At 37.1% G+C, this 21,968-nt stretch overlaps 1 long non-coding RNA gene across 2 annotated transcripts in view; it reads right to left on the reverse strand.

Moving 5' to 3' along the window:
- Positions 1-1,413: 1,413 nt before the first annotated feature.
- The window catches only part of LOC129628052 (uncharacterized), a 118,251-nt gene continuing 97,696 nt past the window's right edge, over positions 1,414-21,968 (reverse strand). The window contains exons 2-5 of one of the 2 annotated variants that reach the window (XR_008702709.1): positions 13,015-13,168; positions 8,779-8,897; positions 5,539-5,760; positions 1,414-1,541 (exon numbers count right to left, since the gene is read on the reverse strand). This is a non-coding gene — a long non-coding RNA (uncharacterized LOC129628052). The remainder of the gene's footprint in view (positions 1,542-5,538; positions 5,761-8,778; positions 8,898-13,014; positions 13,169-21,968) is intronic. The other variant, XR_008702708.1, reaches the window with a different exon arrangement.

The following is a 21,968-nucleotide window of genomic DNA, read 5'->3' on the forward strand; positions in this document are numbered from 1 at the left end:
GTTAATATATGGTCAGACACTTTAAGATCTAAAGTTAAACTGAGAGCTGAGTTAACTTATCCCAGAAGAGAAGAAATCACTGAAAAGCAAATCTAGAGGAGAATCATACCTCAAGGGCAGAGGAGACACAAAGATCAGCCAGTGCAAGCTCACTTTGAGAACCCAAAAAGACATGAAATACTGTAGAAATGGCCAGGATTCCGAAAAGACCAAATGTTGTTATAATTGCTTCACAATGCTGTTATTTATACCCCATTCAGATAAGTCCTTTTTGACTATAGTTACTATATAACTATAATCTCTCCAAAAGCCCCCAAACTTTTTGCTTTTGTCTCAAAAACTCACTTTTGAAATAAATCCTAAGAGGGAAGAAAGGAAATTAAGCAGCTTCAGCTTTCACACTCTGATTTGTTAAGGAAATTCATTTCCATTAAATACTATATATTATACATATATGTATCTATATTTACAATTATGTATTTATATTAATATACACAAAGAAGGGCACTGTGAAAATAATACCTCCAAAAGGAAAAATCATTTTACAATTCCTCTTTTTGCTTGTTCTCTGGAAAATTTTACAGACAACATTCTGATTTTTCCTACTTGAAGTGCTAGGCCAGCGGTCTTGAGCAACACCACAATCTATGGAACAGGAGTGGTTAACAGCTCACACAAGCAAAATCACAAAGAAAAACACCTATATGAAACAAGCTCAAACACTTTCAATATTAGATTTTAAGATCCCTTTATACATATAGAAATTCTAGATTAATATCTATTTTTTCATTTTTGTGAGTTTTTCACTTTTTTGACTGGTATCAGAGTGAAAGTTTTGTTGTTGTCTGTTTTTTACTATGGAATTTTCCCGCTTCTTGCAAAATTTCAAAGCAGGAAAATTTTAGGAGCTAGAAAAAAATGCCTGGCATTTAAGTTAGTTCCTGCTGCTGCTGCTAAGTCACTTCAGTCGTGTCCGACTCTGTGCAACCCCATAGAGGTCAGCCTACCAGGTTCCCCTGTCCCTGGGATTCTCCAGGCAAGAACACTGGAGTGGGTTGCCATTTCCTTCTCCAAAGTTAGTTCCAGTATGACCTAAACCCTGCTTTCACCAATTGTTAATTTGCAGTCTATTGCAACTTATTGAACCTCACACTCATATCTCCATAAAGGAAACAGAAACATCTATCAAGCAAATTTGATCTACCAAGGGCTAATGACATAATGCATGTGAAGCATTTAACTGATATATGATCAGGATTAAATAAATACAATGTATTTATTATTGCCAGAGACTATACATTTTAATCTCCGTATGAAAGGTTGTTGTTGAATCACGCAAAGACTCTGGATTCTTGGCCCCAGGAGGAGAATAATTCAATCCGGGGCCAGAGACAAGGCTTGATTGCTCAGAGCTTTTGTGTGATAAAGTTTTATTAAAGTATAAAGGAGACAGGGAAAGCTTCTGACATAGGCATCAGATGGGGGCAGAAAGAGTACTCCCCTGTTAGTCTTCAGCTGGATGTTACATAGTCACTAGCAGTCTGTTAATGAAAGAAAGGAATGTCTTAAAACTCAGAATGGCATCAGGCCCCTCACCCATAATATACATTTTGGGATAATCTTGGCACCAAATGGTTTATCCTGGGCCATAAAATGATTAACTTGAATCTTGAAGAAGGGCATATCACCATACAAATAGTTTCATTTACATAGATTAGGGAAACAATATTTGAATATAACAAACTGGTTTGTCAAGTAAGTTCTGAGCCAAGAGGAGGAACCAACTTGAAGACAGAGTTTGGGGGTAAATGCATAGTACATTAGCATAGCTTAAGACAAACATTTCCATAAGAAAAAGGCATTGGTTATCTCTAGGTTTGAGAATAGTTACCTTCAGGTGAAACCAGGTGTCATTATGGCAACACAGTATTTTAAGAGAAACCTCCTTTTAAATTTGTATAGAGAAGGACAAAATGTTGCTAGTTTGTTTCTTCCTGCTGCTTAAAAGAGAGAAAAACGTGTGACACTGCCGGCTATTTCCTCCGCTTGGAGACCCCTGGCCTTCCTGCCTGTTACCCTCTCACATATCTTGAGAGCTTTTTCTACATAAAATTGTTAAAGTTTGAGTAAATAATAAGTGAGGAAGTTAAATAATATGTTTTACTTTTGACACACTATTTGTTAAGCATCATATCCTGCAGTGCCATACCCTGGAAATATAAGCAATAACCCTATCACCCAATAGTACAAACCTAAGCCAATATAGGAAATAAAACAAATAATTATAACAGACCCCTTGAACATAAACCAGTATATGCATAAGGCATACTTGTTGTGACTGACGTGAAGGTGGTTCAGCTCTGTCTTCACAGAAAAAGGCACTTGCCTGGTAAGAGGCTTTCCAGGTGACATTAGTGATAAAGAATCTACCTGCAATGCAATGCAGGAGACTAAGGTTCAATCCCTGGGTTGGGAAGAATCCCTGGAGAAGGGAAAGGCTACCCACTTTAGTATTCTTTCCCTTAGAATTTCATGACAGAGGAACTGGCAGGCTACAGGCTATGGAGTCACAGAGAGTCAGACACCACTGAGTGACTAACACTTTCACTTCCACTGGTTCTTAAAGCTTGAGTATCTCCAGAAATGAGTGAATCCACATGGATATATATGAAAAACAGAACTGCCTCACAGTTAGGTACAGACAATGAACCATAAATGATGCAGAATGTATAAATGAGTCCTTGACACCGAACAGATCCAAAATGTTGGTGTGGCTTCGATTTATAAATCTACTTCACCTTATTGATGATCACTTACATAGCCTCTATTCCTGAGTCACTATTGCAAATATTAAAATGTTCTCTTTTTATGTCCTGGAAACTTACCCAGTTTATGTGTGAGTTGAATCATGAAAGCAGCTATGAATTCCCCTGCAGTTGCTAGCTACTAAGACTTTATTTTCCTTCCTTCAAATAATAAAGTTTTATCTGCTTTGGAAAAACTACCACTTTTTCATTGCTGGTTATGCGCTTTTCCTGGCCATAGTGACTGACGTCAAGGAAGGGTTTCGGCATATTGATTTATTTATTGGATGAGTTCACAAATCAATGGATGAATACAAATTTTACTAAATAGGCATATTATATTTTCCTAGCCAGCAGGATTGCTCCAGGCATTGACCAATCATTTAATCCAATCCAATAAGTGTTTTCCTAAGAACGATTGTGAGAAGTACTAGACAACAACGTCCCCTCCATGGAGGGACGTAGGAGGATGCGAGCATTGCTGCTGCGGTTGCCACTTTACATTCATTTTATACCATCCTGAGAGCTGAGCTCGCCCAGGGAGCAGAGGGTATAGTGTAAAAGAGAAATCCTAATGATTAGGCTCTAGCTTCCACTTTCAATGAACTATTTGTTTACCTTAGCCAATAGTCTGCCAAGCTTATTAATCCAATTTAAGTTGTCAGTCATTTACAGCAGAAAAGAATCCTGACTAATAGCTGTATCTTTTAGTCGACTAGTTGCAATTCTTCATTTCTATGTCTGCGGCTTATCACATCCCAAATTTTGAGACTTTTATAGTTTGAGAAAGTCAATTTTTATCAACTTTCCACCTGTTTCAAAAAATCAGGACAATTCATGAATGATGATCCAAGTAACAGAGAAAATTTAAATGTAAAGCTTTCTGGTGACTGCTGCCACTTTGGTTTTTTTCTCTTCATTTTATTCCTTTTCCTTTGGTTTGAAAAGCCAGTTTCCACTCTCATGGCTCTCCCCATGGTCTTTCAGTTCCTCAGATTCTTATGTCTTCTTATTTTTTGCATCTTTACTTTTATTTTAGGTTTATTGTATAGATGTGTGCAGTTTGCTGCTGCTGTTTAGTTGCAAAGTTGTGTCTGACAATTTGCAACCCCATGAATTGTATGTAGCCTACAAGGCTCCTCTGTCCATGGGATTTCCCAGGCACAAATACTGGAGTGGATTGCCATTTCCTTCTCCAAGGGATCTTCACAATCCAAGGATCAAACCTGCGTCTCCTGCACTGCAGGCAGATTTTTTACTGCTGAGCCACCAGGGAAGCCCACAGTTAGCATACCGAAATAAATTTTTATATTCCATGCCTATATGAAATTACTAACCTAATGCATAGCTTGTCAGAGCAACCATTTCTCAACATCATTGTACCAAAGTTTAAAATTATTTTAATAAAGTAAAATATTAAAAAATAATAATCTAGATAGGAGTATTACAATTTACCAATGATAGGATCCATATGATTACCAGAAATTGGGTATGAAAAAATAATATTCAAAATTATAAATGTACATAACATTAAAATGTGCATACTTTAATTTCTAATTTAATTTTTTTTCTGAATCAGAAAGTGCTTTAGTCTCATCCATGAATATCAGGTAGCATTTAACTATTAATTTATAATGGGATTCATAATAGATAATTTTTGTTGATTGCCTGATAGATAAGTAAAGTTTTATTTATATTGACTGTGCTACAATGCAGATTTTTCTCTATATAAATATACATAAAATATTAGTAAATAGTTATTCCTCTTGTTTCTCCTGAATCATTAATTTTTTCAATAAGTGACTTCAGGGGAAAATGAAACTTAATAACGAAAAATTAAAAACAAGCTATACGTTCTCATCCAATTCACAAATTAGTGCTTCTGATTCAACTCCAGCCTCAAACATTTCCTTTTTGAAACCATCCTGTTGAATGGTTACATACCATCCAAGTATATTTTTTTATCTTAATATTAGTAGATAATGTGCTGGCTTATACATCTTTATAAATGTTCATTAGCTGCAAGCAGTATGCTCTGACTTTTATGTCCTTGAAACTATGAACATCAATTTTTCCTAATGTTTCTACTTTAAATAGAATATATTATGAAACTGAGATCTGAGCATTTTTAGAAATTCTGAGCTGAGGATATCAATTTAGTCAGAACAGTGTCAAATGTGGAGCCCAAACAACATAATTGGTACTTTGAGGTTGAAGTTGATGTGACATTTTCTTGAACATATTTTAATTCTTATGCATATTTAAATTAAAAATTTAACCTCCTGACATTCAAACCAAAAAAGCCATTCACAATCCAACTACAGAGCCATGTCTGACAAATAAGATGGTATACATCAAAAATCATTTGTTTTGAATCTATGCTTATTTCACAGGAAATTTCAAAAAGGTTCAGTTTTCTAACATGTTCTGACAGTGAATTTTGATATTAGCATAGATTTTCCAATTGATTATATGGCATGAATTTACTTCAGATATTTGCCTATATATTATTCTAAATGGACGCTAACTAGGAATGTTATGGTATCTATTTAAGTCATGACATCTTTTAAGTTTTATTATTTTTCTTTTTGTATGGCAAGTACTTTTCTGGTTATGCCACTTAATACAATCTCTTGCTTCCAGGAAGACTGGATAAGATAGGAGTCTATGCTACACACACTCTACCTCTCTGTATCAATACCCATCTGTACAGAAATAGTATCTGTGATCTTACCCGTTTTTGATCTACTTTGTCAGCTTCAAAGCAGCATGGCTCCTACAGAGAAGTGTGTCTGTGAACAGAGCCAGAACCAGGTTGGCAGGTCAGACACCACAGTTTGTTTTACCCCAGCATGTTCCTGTCACAACTCATTTTGGTGCCATGGATCTGCAGATATGTTTTAGTTGAGGATTCTAAGGTCAAATGAAAGTGGCACTCCCATGCGCAGCTGGGTCTCTGTGGGAAAAAATTATCATTATTCAGCCATTCAATGCTATTTCAAATGTGTATTTTAATTTCACATTTGTCATAGTGCAAACTTTAGAGTAAGATGCCAAAGCAAAACTCCCCATGTTCAATAGCAGGCACAAATAAAAATTACTGCATCTGACTAAATACAGTAAGTATTCTGCACTTGCAGTGAAGAGTTGACATTTAAACTGGGAAGTTGCCAGGGGCCTTTGGCTTCGTCCCATAATTATCAAGTTCCAGGGCATTGAAGACATTATTTTAAGTCCAGGAAATGGGAATTAGTATCTTCAGATCCAATGCTGCTACTCAAAACTAAACTATATCAGTGTTTATGGCAGTGAAATACAGAAGGCTCTTCTTGCCAATTGCCTTTGTGTTTATTAGCTTCAAGTCCCAGATGAACAACCCAGATCAGTTTTGCCACCCACGTTACAAAGAGCATAACAAATTAATAGTCTTTCTTCAAAGGACAGAAATAATTCTAAATATGACCAAACTCAGTGTCCTTGTGAGGGAGATAGGAAAAGACAGAATATGTTCTCTAATATCAAGTTCAGGAAAGCAAGGAACATAAAAGTTAAGTGGCTGGTCTCCATTTATTCAAATAAATTTATTCAGGAGTAGATCCAGAAATAAAGATCAAGTCTCTTGGCTCATGTGGGAGGCCCCATATTGCCTCATGGCTTTCAAAACTCTCATTTTCCAGGAAAGTGAGAAAAAGCTTGTCCTTGCTACACTAAATTCAGACATACTGCCATCTACTGACCCACCTAGAAATGTAGCTTTCCCTTCATAATGTCATCTCCAGGGTGCCAATGGACTGTCCATTGGACTACTGCTGTAAGAGGTAACTAAACTTATGACATTTCTTTCCTTAGCAAAAGATTAGCACACTGGCATTCTTAAATTTTATATGGCAGTGCAACAATGCACCATGTTCTTTATATGTGGAATATCTTGAAATTATCTGTTCCTCTCCATACCCTTATTGTGATATACACTTCTAAGGAATCAGCTAGTCTAAGACAGCCTTTCTTTTCACATAAAGCAATTTGAGGAATGCCATACCATTTTGTGTTGCCTGTCCTTTACCAGTGTTTTACAAGATGTGCTAGTGATCCTACATGTTGCCAAATAAGGAATGAGAGAAACCAAGCTAAACAGCTATAATCTTGTGCTTGTAGAAAATATTGTAAAATGTCCTAAAGGTGTTTTAATAATAAGTGAACAGGATCACAAATATATTTTCAACAAGATTCCCTTTGTACAGAGCCAAACTGTTATTTTCCCAGAACTGTGTATCACTATATTTTTTCACCATATCAACCCTTCACAGCCTGCCTGCATTTTCCATAGAATAAAAGTGACACTTTTCAATCAAGTTCTTTTCACACACAACTTCACACACACAATTTCTGTGTTCATCTCATTATCATAGCTGAGTTATAGTGTTTATCTGTCACTGTTGCTCCTCATCATTATATTTAGCTCACTACCTCTAAGAATAAAGTTGAGTTTACATATTTGGAATACGTGTTTGCTTGATTAGAAAAACTGATTGACAATCGCTTAATACAGAATCAGCATTTATAAGAACAGTTCACACAGTATCAGAGAGGCATCTATGCCACTCCAGTTACCTGTCTACAGCCTGCTTTGAGACCTTAAGAGAAAATTATTTCCTCTGATGGTGGTTCACAGACAACATGCTTAAGAAACCTTGGATACATAACTGAATTATTTCAGGATATAAAAGCTTATGCTCATAATGATTGAACTGCTTGCATGAAGTCATCATTTTGATCTTTAAAATTAATCAAGCAGAACTTATCTTTTCAAGTTCATAGTTTGAAATTCAATCTGAAGAAGACCGTGTATTTATTTTGGAATAAGTGCCTGTATTTCTCCATCCAACTTTCTACACAAATATCTTAATTTGTTGTCATATTGGGCAGAAATGAGAAGGGATATTGTCTCCACGTTTTTGCTTTGATACAAGGGTGCCAAAAGTCACAAAAAAGGTAGAGAGTACAAGTAGATATATATTGAGAATGAAAACATTATGGAGTTTTATTAATTCACAATTAATTTTAAGTGAAAAGCTTATAGAGGAAACTTCAGCCCAGAAATCTAGCATCATATTCTTAGTTGTTACTGAAAACCTGTTAGATGTTGGAAGGTAAGAGTGAATTCAGAGAAAGGCTAGATGGAAAATGAGAAGACAAGAAGTGATGAGGAGAGAGGAAAAGAATAGGGAGTGCAAAGGAATTTGAACATCTTTGTTATGAACTTAGACAATGAACCAAATATTTGGAGGATTTATCTGAAGGAATGAGGCTAAAGCTGAAACTCCAGTTCTTTGGCCACCTCATGCAAAGAGTTGACTCATTGGAAAAGACCCTGATGCTGGGAGGGATTGGGGGCAAGAGGAGAAGGGGACGACAGAGGATGAGATGGCTGGATGGCATCACTGACTTGATGGATGTGAGTCTGAGTGAACTCCAGGAGTTGGTGATGGACAGGGAGGCCTGGCATGCTGCAATTCATGGTGTTGCAAAGAGTCGGACATGACCAAGTGACTGAACTGAACTGAACTGAGCTGAAACTGAAGCACTAAACTTTTTGAGAAGCAGTAACAAAAACAAAATATTTTCAGCCTTCTATTAAAGCTCACACACCTATAACAATGTTTCACAAAATAATTCTTTATACTCGCTTCTCTTTATAACATGGTAACAATATATCATATGGTAGGAGAAGTTATGCTTTTCCCTCTTATCAAAAAAGCAAGTTGGTTCAGAGGTATACTCACATATTCTATGTTATTTATCCTCTCATTTTTTTCCTACCCTTATATGTTGATCATCTGTTTAAAGTAAAATTATAACATCATTTCCTTAAATGAAGAGTACAAGAAAAACTTCAACTGAGATTTAAGGCCTTAGTATAAATTAGCATGGCTTGTTTTAAGTACAGGGTTATATAAACAGCTCTATTTCCCACCTAGGTGAGACAGAAGAGACATAGGCCAACTGTGGCATTCTGGCTGAGCTGAGGAAGCAGCTGAAAGTTCAGATGCAAAGCAGCTTGGTTCCACAGAGCAAACACCAGGAGACAAAGTTCTGCAAAAAATAAAAAGAAAAATTCTGGTAATATGCAGAATGGCTGTCTTAAATTTTTCAATAGAGGACAGATCTTCACATATATATGAGAAGGATAAATCTATCTGAAGCTGAGGAAAGAATCACCTGGAAGAATTAGGGAGAACAATTCTTAGAGTCTATACAGACTTAGGAATATTGCCACTTTACACTCTCCAGAAGAGTCAGCTTATAAAGAGGATACAATAGTCATAAGTATACTATAAATGCATATACATGAAGTGAAATAGAATTTCAAAGAGAATAAATCTGCAGCTATAATTGGAGAGTTCAATATCTCATTCTCAATAACTGATAAATGTAATGCTAGTTCTATGCAATATTCCAAAAATTGAAGAGGAGGGAATACTTTTCCATAACTCAATGATGACAGCATTACCCTGACAGCAAAACAAGAAAAATTTTTATGAGGAAAAAAAACTAAGGACCAATATTTCTCATGAGTGTAGGTACAATAATCCATTGTTATTGTTCAGTTGCAAAGTCATGTTCGACTCTGTGACCCCATGAACTGTAGCATGTCAGGCTTCTCTATCCATCACCAACTCCCTGAGTTTGCTCACTCATGTCCATTGAGTCAGTGATGCCATCCAACAATCTCATCTTCTGCCACTGCCTTCTCTTGCCCTCAGTTATTCCCAGCATCAGGGTCTTTTCCAATGAGTCAGTTCTTTCCATCACATGGCAAAAGTGTTGGAGCTTCAGCCTCATCATCGATCCTTCCAATGAACATTCAGGACTAATGTCCTTTAGGGTATCCTGGTTGGATCTCCTTGCTGTCCAAGGGACCCTCAAAAGTCTTCTCCAGCGCCACAGTTCGAAAGCGTTAATTCTTCAGCTCTCAGCTTTGTTTATGGTTCAACTCTCACATCCATACATGGCTACTGGAAAAAAAATACAGCTTTGGGCAATACAGACCTTTGCTGACAAAGTGATGTCTTTGCTTTTTAATACGTTGTCTAGGTTTGTCATAGCTTTTCTTCCAAGGACCAAGCGTCTTAATTTTGTGGCTGCAGCCACCACCCAAAGTGATTCTGGAGCCCAAGAAAATAAACTCTGTCACTGTTTCTAACTTTCCCCATCTATTTGCTAGGAAGTGATGGGATGAGATGCCATGATCTTAGTTTTTTGAATGTTGAGTTTTAAGTCAGCTTTTTTACTCTCCTCTCTCATCTTTATCAAGAGGCTCTTTAGTTCCTCTTCGTTTTCTGCCATTAAAGTGGTATCATCTGAGTATCTGAGATTTTTGGTATTTTTCCTGACAATGTTGATTGCAACTTGTGATTCATCTAGCCTGGCATTTTGCATGATGTACTCTGCATACAAGTTAAAGAAGCAGGATGACAATATACAGCTTTGACATACTCCTTTCCTAACTTGGAATCAGTCCATTGTTCCATGTTCAGTTCTAACTTGTTGCTTCTTTTCCTGTATACAGTTTTCTCAGGAGGCAGGTAAGGTGGTCTGGTATTCCCATCTCTTTAAGAATATTCCAGTTTGCTGTAATTCACACAGTCAAAGGCTTAAGCATAGTCAGTGAAGCAGAAGTAGATTCTTTTTGGAATTCTCTTGTTTTTTCTATGATGCAGCATATGTTGGTAATTAAATCTCTGGTTCCTCTGTCTTTTCTAAATCCAGGTTGCACATCTGGAATTTCTCAGTTCAAATACTGCTGAAGCCTAGCATGAAGGATTTTGAGCAAAATCTTGCTGGGATGTGAAACGAGTGCAATTGTACCTTAATTTGACTGTTCTTTGGGATTACTTTTCTTTGGGATTGGAATGAAAATTGACTCTTTCCAGTCCTGTGGCCACTGCTGAGTTTTCCAAATTTGCTGGTATAATGAGTGAAGCACTGTAGCAGCAGCATCTTTTAGGATTTGAAATTACTCAGCTAGAATTCTATCACCACCACTAGCTTTGTTCATAGTAATGCTTCCTAAGCCCACTTGACTTCCCACTCCAGTATATCTGGCTCTAGGTGAGTAACCACATCATCCGGTTAACTGGATCATTAAAAACTTTTTTTTTTTTTTTTTTGTACTGTTTTGCTGTGCATTCTTGCCACCTTTTCTTAATCTCTTCTGGTTCTCTTAAGTCCTTTTTGTTTTTGTCCATTATTATCCCTATCTTTGGAGAAGGCAATGGCAACCCACTCCAGTACTCTTGCCTGGAAAATCCCATGGATGGAGGAACCTGGTAGGCTGCAGTCCATGGGGTCGCTAGGAGTCAGACTCAACTGAGCGACTTCACTTTCACTTTTCACTTTCATGATTGGAGAAGGAAATGGCAACCCACTCCAGTGTTCTTGCCTGGAGAATCCCAGGGACGGGGGAGCCTGGTGGGCTGCCATCTATGGGATCACACAGAGTCGGACAAGACTTAAGCAACTTAGCAGCAGCAGCAGCATCCCTATCTTTGTATGAAATATTCCCTTGGTATCTTGAATTTTCTTAAAGAAGTTTATAGTCTTTCCCATTCTGTTCTTTTCCTCCATTTCTTTTCATTGGTCACTGAAGAAGGCCTTCTTATCTCTCCTTGATATTCTGTGGAACTCTGCCTTCAACTGGGTATATCTTTCACTTTCTTTCTTGCTTTTCACTTCTCTTCTTTCATCATCTATTTGTAAGGCCTCCTTAGACAACCACTTTGCCTTCTTGCATTTCTTTTTCTTGGGGATGGTTTTGGTTATCACCTCCTGTACAATGTTACAAACATCTTTCCATAGTTTTTCAGGCATTCTGTCTACCAGATCTAGTCCCTTGAATCTATTTGTTACCTCCACTGTATAATCGTTAGGGATTTGATTTAGGTCATACCTGAATGCCGTAGTGGTTTTCCTTAATTTTTTCAACTTGAGGCTAAATTTTGCAATAAGGAGCTGATAATGTGAGCCACAGTCAGCTCCAAGTCTTGTTTTTGCTGTTTATAGGACGTCTCCATCTTTGGCTGCAAAGAATATAATCAATCTGATTTAGGTAATAACCACCATGTGATGTCCATGTGTAAGTCTTCTCTTGTGTTGTTGGAAGAGAGTGTTTGCTATGACCAGTATGTTCTCTTGGCAAAACACTGTTAACTTTTGCCCTGCTTTATTTTGCACTAGAAAACCAAATTCACTTGTTACTCCAGGTGTTTCTTGACTTCCTACTTTTGCATTCCAGTCCCCTATAATAAAAAGGACATCTTTTTTGGGGTGTTAGTTCTAGGAGGTCTTGTAGGTCATCATAGAATCATTCAGCTTCAGCGTCTTCAGTATTATCATTTGTTGCTTTGGCTTGGATTACTCTAATGCTTGAATGGTTTGCCTTGGAAATGAACTGAGATCATCTGTCATCTTTGGGATTGTAACCAAGTACTGCATTTCAGATCTTTTGACTATGAGGTCTACTCCATTCCTTCTAAGGGATTCTTACCCACAGTAGTAGATATAATGGTCATCTGAATTAAATTCTCCCATTCCTATACATTTTAGTTCACTGATTCCTAAAATATTGATGTTGACTCTTGCCATCTCCTGTTTGACCACACCCTTTTTACCTTGATTCTTGGACCTAACATTCCAGGTAATATTGTTCTTCACAGCATCGAACTTTACTTTCACCACCAGATACTACCACAGCAGGGCGCTGTTTCCTCTTTGGCTCAGCCTCTTCATTCTTTCGGAGCTATTGCTTCGCTCTACCCCAGTAGCATACTGGGCATCTACCAACCTAAGGGGGGTTTCATCTTTTAGTGTCATAACTTTTTGCCTTTTCATGCTGTTCATGGGGCTCTCAAGGCAAGAATGCTGAAGTGGTTTGCCATTCCTTTCTCCAGCGGACCACATTTTGTCAGGCCCTAACTAATAGGACAAGCCCTTCAACTGCTCAGTGTAGTTGGATGAGATTCCTGGTGGTCTGGCTGTCTCACTGCTGGTCCTCATTGAGCATTTAAACCTTCACTGGCTGTGGGTGTCAGTCAACATGCGGCCAGAGGTTGAAACAAAGGCCCTGTTGGAGTGGCCGGGAAGGGTGCCCAGGGAAGGCTGGAGCTGATGTTGGATGATGCCCAGGAGCGGGGTGGCACCCTGGCCTCACCGCTGCCATCGACCGCTCTGGAACAATCCACTGCCCAGGAGTCACTGTTGCACAGGGACCATCCTTCGTCCAAGAGTTGCTGTCCACCATGCAGCCAATCAGTCACCCAGGAGCCACTGTCCACCATGGAGACAATAATAATTCATGACCAAATCTAAATAAATGGAATGCAACAGTATGTAAAAAGGTCAATGTTTCATTATGAAGTAGAAGTGATTTCAGAAAATTCAAGGCTATTTAGCATTTGAAAAATTATCAATGCAATTTATGTTTACAGATTAAAAAAGAAAAAACTTTAATTTCAAAAAATAGAGACAAAATATTTGACAAAATCCGCATCAATTTCTGATTTAAAAAAACAAACAAACTCTCAATATGTGGAGAAAAGACAACTTAAAAAAGAAAATTTGAAGAAAAAATAATACTACATGTAAAATCACACTTGATTTTATGAGATTCATTGCTCTTCTCCTAACAAGAAAGTTTTATTATGCCTATTCAGCATTACCCTAGAGGTTCTAGCCAATGCACTAAGCCAAGAACAATAAATAAACATATTCAGAATGCAAAGAAAGACGTCACCGTCTATATTTGCAGGCAACATGATTATCTTTTGTAGAAAAACCAAAGACATCTCCAAAAAATTTTTTAAAGCTATTCAAAGTAATAAATAAGTTTAGTTATTTAACAAGATGAAAGAACACAGAATAAATATGTTATATTTAGTATGCTACCAGCAAACAGTCCACATTTTAAAAAAAATTGTTGTAACTTTAAAAATATTTATAAAATACTTATGGATAACTATGCTGAAAGATGTGAAGACCTTGAAACAGTTCTAATGAGGTGGATGAAACTGGAGCCTATTATACAGAGTGAAGTAAGCCAGAAAGAAAAACACCAATACAGTATACTAACACATATATATGGAATTTAGAAAGATGGTAACAATAACCCGGTATACGAGACAGCAAAAGAGACACTAATGTATAGACCAGTCTTTTGGACTCTGTGGGAGAGGGAGAGGGTGGGATGATTTGGGAGAATGGCATTGAAATATGTATAATATCATATATAAAATGAGTCACCAGTCCAGGTTCGATGCACGATACTGGATGCTTGGGGCTGGTGCACTGGGATGACCCAGAGGGATGGTATGGGGAGGGAGGAGGGAGGAGGGTTCAGGATGGAGAACGCATGTATACCTGTGGCAGATTCATTTTGATATATGGCAAAACCAATACAATATTGTAAAGTTAAATAAAATAAAATAAAAAAAAAAGAAAGGGGGATATTACAGGAAAAAAAAAAAAAAGAAAGAAAGAAACTAGACCTAGAAAACTACAGAGCATTGATGAGGAAAATTAAAGAAAACATAAATAAATGGATATACAGTACATGTTCAAAGATCAGAAGGCTCAATATTATTAAGATATTGTTGTTCAGTTGCCCAGTCATGTCCAGTTCTTTGCTACCCCATGAACTTCAGCACACTAGGCCTTCCTGTCCCTCACCATCTCCCGAAGTTTACTCACGTTCATGTCCATTGCATCAGTGATGCTATTAGGCCATCTCATCCTCTGACTCCCTCTTCTCCTTCTGCCCTCCATCTTCCCCACTATCAGGGACTTTTCCAATGAGTCAACTCTTTGCATCAGATGAACAAAATACTGGGATTTCAGCTTCATCATCAGTCCTTCCAACGAGTATTCAGGGTTGATATCCCTTAAGATTGACTGGTTTTATCTCCAGTCCAAGGGACTTTCAGAAGTCTTCTCCAGCACCATAGTTCAAAGTCATCAATTCTTTGGTGCTCTGACTTCTTTATGGTCCAAATCCCACAACTGTGCATAGCCACTAGGAAGACCATGGCCTTGACTATATGAATCTTTGTCAGCACTGTAATGTCTGTGCTTTTCAACACACTGTCTAGATTTGTCATAGCTTTCCTGCTGAGAAGCAATCGTCTTCTAATTTCATGGCTGTGGTCACCATCTGCAGTGATTTTAGAGCCCATGAAGAGGAAATCTGTCACTACTTCCAATTTCCCCCCTTCTATTTGCATGAAATAATGGGGCCAGATGCCATGATCTTAGTTCATTTTTTTGTTTGTTTGTTTTAATATTTAGCCTTAAGCTGTCTCTGTCATTCTCTTCCTTCACCGTCATCAAAAGGCTCTTTAGTTCCTCTTCACTTTTTGCCATTAGAGTGGTATCAACCACATATCTGAGGTTCTTGATGTTTCTCCAGCCTATCTTGATTCCAGCTTGTAATTCATCCATCTGGTATTTCTCATGATGTGCTCAGCATATAGGTTAAGCAAACAGTGCAACAGCAGACAGCCCTGTCATACTCCTTTCTCAGTCTCGAACCAATCATTTGTTCCATACAGGGTTCTAACTTTTGCTTCTTGACCTGCATACAGGTTAAGCTTTTATATTAAGAAATTAGTTTTTCACAAGTTGATTCATGGTCAATCCAATTTCAGTCAAAACTCAACAGACAATTCTATAGAAATTGGAAATTTCAAATGGAAATTCAGGTGTCTAGAAAAGTTAAAATAAATTTGACATATAATATAATTTGATGACTTATGCAACCAGACTTTAATACAAATTATGAAAACTATAATAATCCAGACAGTGCAACATTGGTGTTAAGATAGACAAAGAACAGTAGAATATATAAAATAATCCAAAATTTTATTTTCAACAAAATGCAAAGAAAATTCAGTGGGGAAAGAATAGTCATGTTTTGTATTTTTTTTTTAAAACCTGGAAATTGGATATCTATGTGCAAAAAATAATGAAATTTAATCCATAGCTCATATCATATACAAAAAGTAATTCAAAATGGATCACAGACCTATATGTAAACTTAAAACTATTAAAGTTCCTAGAAGAAAATAGGAAAAATAGGAGATATTATTTTTTATTTTTTTCTTTCTTATCTTGGGGTAGGAAAAATTTCTTATTTAAAAATTGCACAAATATATATAAGAAAAATAGATACATCCTATGTCATCTAAATTAACTACATTTTCTGATAAAAAGACACTGTAAAGAGAATGAAAAGGAAAGTCACAAATGAAGGGAAAGAATTCACAACTCATTAAGTTGGTAAAGGATTTTTATCTATATTATATAAGAAACTTTAAAAATAAACAAAGTCACATAAAATCATAGGTGAAATTTTTAACAGAATTCAGAAAACATGTATGCATGCGCTCACTTCCTCCTCTTCCACTCTCTCCATGCCTGTCATAAACAGAAAGAAGGGTTCATGTGAGCACACATGGGAATGATAACTATATGCAAGATAAGAGAAGAAGCCTTGCAAAGAAACCTACTTTGCCAGTATCTCCATCTTGGACTTCCTGGCCTTCAGAACTATGAAAAATAAATTTCTGTTGTTGGAAAAAGAAGTATATGAGTGATAGATAAGTGCAGGAAAAGGTGCTCAAATTATTAATCATTGTTGTTGTTGAATTGTTAGGTTGTGTCCTACTCTGTGATCCTACTGCAGCATGCCATGCTTCCCTGTCCTTTACTATCTCCCAGAATTTGCTCAGACTCATGTCCATTGAATCAATGATGTTATCTAACCATCTCATCTTCTGTTGCCATCTTCTCTTTTTGCCTTCAATGTTTCCCAGCATGAGGATCTTTTCCAGTGAGTCAGCTCTTTGAATCTGGTGGCAAAGTATTTATTAATACTAATAAATAATTACTTATGATTAGGAAAATGCAAACTACAATGAGATATCTCTACACAAAAATTACAGCCTTTACAATTTAAATGACTGATTCAACCAAGTGTTTTGAAGGACATGGAGCCATTCATTTTACCCATAAATATTTGTTGTTTTTTAGTCGCTAATTCATGCCTGACTCTTTGTAACTCAATGGTGTGCAGCACTTCAGACTCCTCTGTCCTTCACTATTTTCTGGAATTTGCTCAAATTCATGTCCATTGAGTCAATGATGTTATCTAATCATCTCATCCTCTGCCATGCTGGGGTATGAAATGGCAATCTACTCAGTATTTTTGCCTGGAAAATTCCATAGGCAGAGGAGCCTCGCAGGCTGTAGGCCATGAGGTCACAAAGAATCAGACATGATAGAGTGAGTGAGCAATCATATAAGCATAAGTATTTACATAACATAAATAAAAGAGTATATCCATAGAAGAGTTTGTACATAGCAATGTTATACATAATAAACATTGGAAACAATGTAAATTTCCATTAATAAGTGAATAAATTAACAAATTTTAGCAAAATGAACTGCTGTTCAGAATAAATATAAAAATAAAAAGTATGATACATGAAATAACATGTATGAATCTCAAAATAACTGTGCCAAGAAAAATAAGCAACAGAAAATGAATACGTACTGTATGATCACATTTATATAAAATTCTAGGACATGCAAGCTAATTCATAGTAATAGAAAGTGGGTAGGGGGTTACCAGAAATTGTTGTGGATCATGGGGTATATAAGAAAGATTATAAGGGAAGGGACAAAAGAAAACTTTGGGGGGTGGTGGATACATTTATTATCTTGACTCTGATGATAGTTTCATGAATGTGTAAATATATCTAAATTTACAAAATAATACACTTTCTAAACTATGTATTTTATTTCCTTTACACCTTTAATATTAAAAAAAAAAAAAAAAGGAAAGCAATGAATAGCAGGAGATAAATTGGCTAGCCTGGATTGAAAGATTTGCACAAAAAAATGGTCCCAGTTATTTCTTCTCTCATGTCCACATATTTTGCATGTATTTAAGGACATTACAGGGTACTATAAACCTAATAACCAAGTTTCTGGAAGTTGAGAAATGAAAGAAAACAGTAGATTAATCATTCAAGATATTTGATGATTTGAAATGTATGAGAAATTTGAAGAGAGATTTCAGAGCTGGTGCAGTGTTTCATGAGTAGTTCAGTCACTCAGTCGTGTCCAACTCTTTGCAACCCCATGAACCACAGCACGCCAGGCCTCCCTGTCCATCACCAACTCCTGGAGTTTACCCAAACTCATTTCCATTGAGTTGATGATGCCATCCACCCATTTCATCCTCTGTCGTCCCCTTCTCCTCCTGCCCTCAATCTTTCCCAGCATCAGGGTCTGTTCAGATGAGTCGGCTCTTTGCATCAGGTGGCCAAAGTATTGGAGTTTCAGCTTCAACATCAGTCCTTTCAGTGAACACCCAGGACTGATCTCCTTTAGAATGGACTGGTTGGATCTCCTTGCAGTCCAAGGGACTCTCAAGAGTCTTCTCCAACACCACAGTTCAAAAGCATCAATTTTTCAGGGCTCAGCTTTCTTTATAGTCCCATTCTCACATGCATACATGTCTCTGCTTTTAATATGCTGTCTAGGTTGGTCATAACTTTCCTTCCAAGGAGTAAGTGTCTTTTAATTTCATGGCTGCAATCACCATCTGCAGTGATTTTGGAGCCCAGAAAAAATAAAGTCAGCCAATATTTCCCCATCAATTTGCATGAAGTGATGGAGCTGGATGCCATGATCTTAGTTTTCTGAGTGTTGATCTTTAACTCAAATTTTTCAATCTCCTCTTTCACTTTTATCAAGAGACTTTTTAGTTATTCTTCACTTTCTGCTGTTCAAATGATCTTGAATTCTATTCCTTCTCCTTCCATTCAGAGAAGGCAATGACACCCCACTCCAGTACTCTTGCCTGTAAAATCCCTGGATGGAGGAGGCTCGTAGGCTGCAGTCCATGGGGTCACCAAGTGTTGGACACGACTGAGTGACTTCATTTTCACTATTCACTTTCATGCATTGGAGAAGGAAATAGCAACCCACTCCAGTGTTCTTGCATAGAGAATCCCAGGGATGATGGAGCCTGGTGGGCTGCTGTCTATGGGGTTGCACAGAGTCAGGCATGACTGAAGTGACTTAGCAGCAGCAGCAGCAGACAGCATATTAAAAAGCAGAGACATTACTTTGCCAACAAAGGTCCATATAGTCAAGGCTTTGGTTTTTCCAGTGGTCATGTGTGGATGTGAGTTGTAAAGAAAGCTGAGTGCCTAGGAATTGATCCTTTTTTTTTAAATGATAGAGTAAGCTTTATTAAACAGACAGTCACCAAAAGAGTGTCATAGAATTAATAAAGATGACCCCTTCATAGAAAAAGAAATTATATTCCCCAAGAAGATATAAATTCTAAATTTTAAATCTGGATGAGTTGATGCTTTTGAACTGTGGTGTTGGAGAAGACTCTTCAGAGTCCCTTGGACTGCAAGGAGATCCAACCAGTCCAACAGGATTTCTTAAAAAAAAAAAAAAAAAGACAGAACTATTGACTGTATTCATAAAGAGATGGGAATAAGAGAACACCTTACCTGCCTCCTGAGAAACCTGTACACAGGACAAGAAGCAACAGTTAGAAATGGACATGGAATAATGAAGTGGTTCAAAATTGGGAATGCAGTACATAATGGCTACATGCTGTCACCCTGCTTATTTAACTTACATGCAGAATACATCATGTTAAATGCCAGGCTGCATGAAGCACAAGCTGGAGTCAAGATCACCAGGAGAAATATCAATAACCTCAGATATGCAGCTGACACCACTCTAATGGCAGAAAGTGAAAAGGACTAAAGAGCGTCTTGATGAAAGTGAAAGAGGAGCGTGAAAAAGCTGGGTTAAAACTCAGCATTCAGAAAACTAGGATCACGGCATCTGGTCCCATCACTTCATGGCAAATAGATGGGGAAACAATGGAAACGGTGAGAGACTTTTTTTTTTTTTTTTTTTTTTTTTTTTTGCGGGGCGGGGGCGGGCATGGGGGGGATCTCCAAAATACTGCAGATTGTGACTGCAGCCATGAAATTAAAAGACGCTTGCTCCTTGGAAGAAAAGCTATGACAGATCTAGATAGCATATTAAAAAGCAGAGACATCACCTTCCAACAGAAGTCTGCATAGTCAAAGCTATGGTTTTTCCAGTAGTCATGTATGGATGTAAAAGCTGGATCATCAAGAAGATTGAGTTCTAAAGAATCAATGCTTTTAAACTGTGGTGCTGGAGTAGACTCTTGAGATTCCCTTACAGCACAGAGTTCAAACCAGTCAATTCTAAAGGATATCAATACCCTGAATGTTAATTGGAAGGACTGATGCTGAAGATGAAGCTCCAACACCTGATGCAAAGAACTGACTCATTGGAAAATATCCTGATGTTAGGAAACGTTGAGGGCAGGAGGAGAAGGGAGTGACAGAGGATGAGATGGTTGGATGGCATCACCAACTCAATGGACATGAGTTTGAGCAAACTCTGGGAGATAGAAAAGGACAGGGAAGCCTGGCATGCTGTAGTTCATGGGTTCACAAAGAGTTGTACATGACTGAACAACAATAACAATTTTTTGAAGCAGAGTACATTTAAGAAACTTAATAAATATCATATATCTGCAAATGGAAAGCCATAGTTTGAATGAAAGAACCTCTGCTCAATCATAAAGCTAAATTATTCACTTTATTTATTATTTATTTTAATTAATAAATTAATCTTAAGATTTTGTTTTTTAAGTAGATCCTTGTTGTTTATCTATTTTAAATGTATCAATGTGTACATGTCAATCCCAAAATGCCAATCTATCCCTTCCGCACAACTTTCCCCCTTGGTAACCATAAGTTTATTATTTAAGTCTGTGAGTTTTTTCCTGTCTGTTGATAAATATTTTTGCATCAAAAAGAATAAAATGCTTAGCTATAAACCTATCTAAAAACACAAAAGACTTGTCTCTGAAAACAATAAAACACTGATGAAAGAAATCAAAGATGACACAAACAGATGGAAAGATCTGTCACGTTCTTGGATTGGAAGAATCAACATTGTTAAAATGACTATGCTACTCAAGGCAATCTACACAGTGAATGTGATTCTATCAAATTACCAATAGCCTTTTGTTATAGAACTAGATTTTTTAAAAAATCTTAAAATTTCTACAGAGACACAAAAGACCTCAGTAGGAGACCTGGGTTCAATTCCTGGGTCAGGAAGATCCCCTAGAGAAGGAAATGGCAACCCATTCCAGTATTCTTGCCTGGAAAATCCCGTGGATAGAAGAGCCTGGCAGTCTACATTCCATGGGGTCACAAGATTCAGACATGACTTAGCAAATAAACCACCACCACAAAAGACCTCAAACAGTCAGAGAAATCTTGAGAAAGGTGGAACTGGAGGAGTCAGATTTCCTGACTTCAGAATATACTACAAAACTATTGTTGTCAAAACAGTAATGTTGTTGGCACAAAACCAGAAATAGTCCAGAGTAACACCCATTCTCCTAAGGTCAATTAGTCTATGACAAAAGAGGAGGACAATGGAGGAAAGATAGTCTCTTCAATAAGTAATGCTGGGAAAACTATATGTAAAAAAGAAAGAAAGAAAATAGAACACTTTATACCATCATATAAAAAAATAAACTTAAGGTGGATTAAAGACCTAAATATAAGATCAGACATTATAAAACTTTTAGAGGAAAACATAGACAGAAAAAGTTTTGACATAAATCACAGCAAGATCTTTATTGAGGCATCTCCTAGAGTAATGGAAATAAAAACAGTAATAAACAAATGGGACCTAATTAAATTAAAAAACTTTTGCAGAACAAAGAAAACCACACACACACACACACACAAAGGACAACCTATAGAGGGAGAAAATATTTACAAATGTTGTGACTGACAGGGTACTGGTCTCCATAATTTATAAGCAACTCACTTGCCAACAAAGGTCTGTATAGTCACACCTATGATTTTTTCAGTAGTCATGCACAGATGTGAGGGTTGGACTATAAACAAGGCTGAGCACCAAAGAATTGATGCTTTTGAACTGTGGTGTTGGAAAAGACTCTTGAGAGTCCCTTGGACAGCAAGGAGATCAAACCAGTCAATCCTAAAGGAAAACAAC

This window comes from Bubalus kerabau, chromosome 15 (assembly GCF_029407905.1).
Source record: "Bubalus kerabau isolate K-KA32 ecotype Philippines breed swamp buffalo chromosome 15, PCC_UOA_SB_1v2, whole genome shotgun sequence".
Classification (NCBI taxonomy): domain Eukaryota; kingdom Metazoa; phylum Chordata; class Mammalia; order Artiodactyla; family Bovidae; genus Bubalus; species Bubalus kerabau.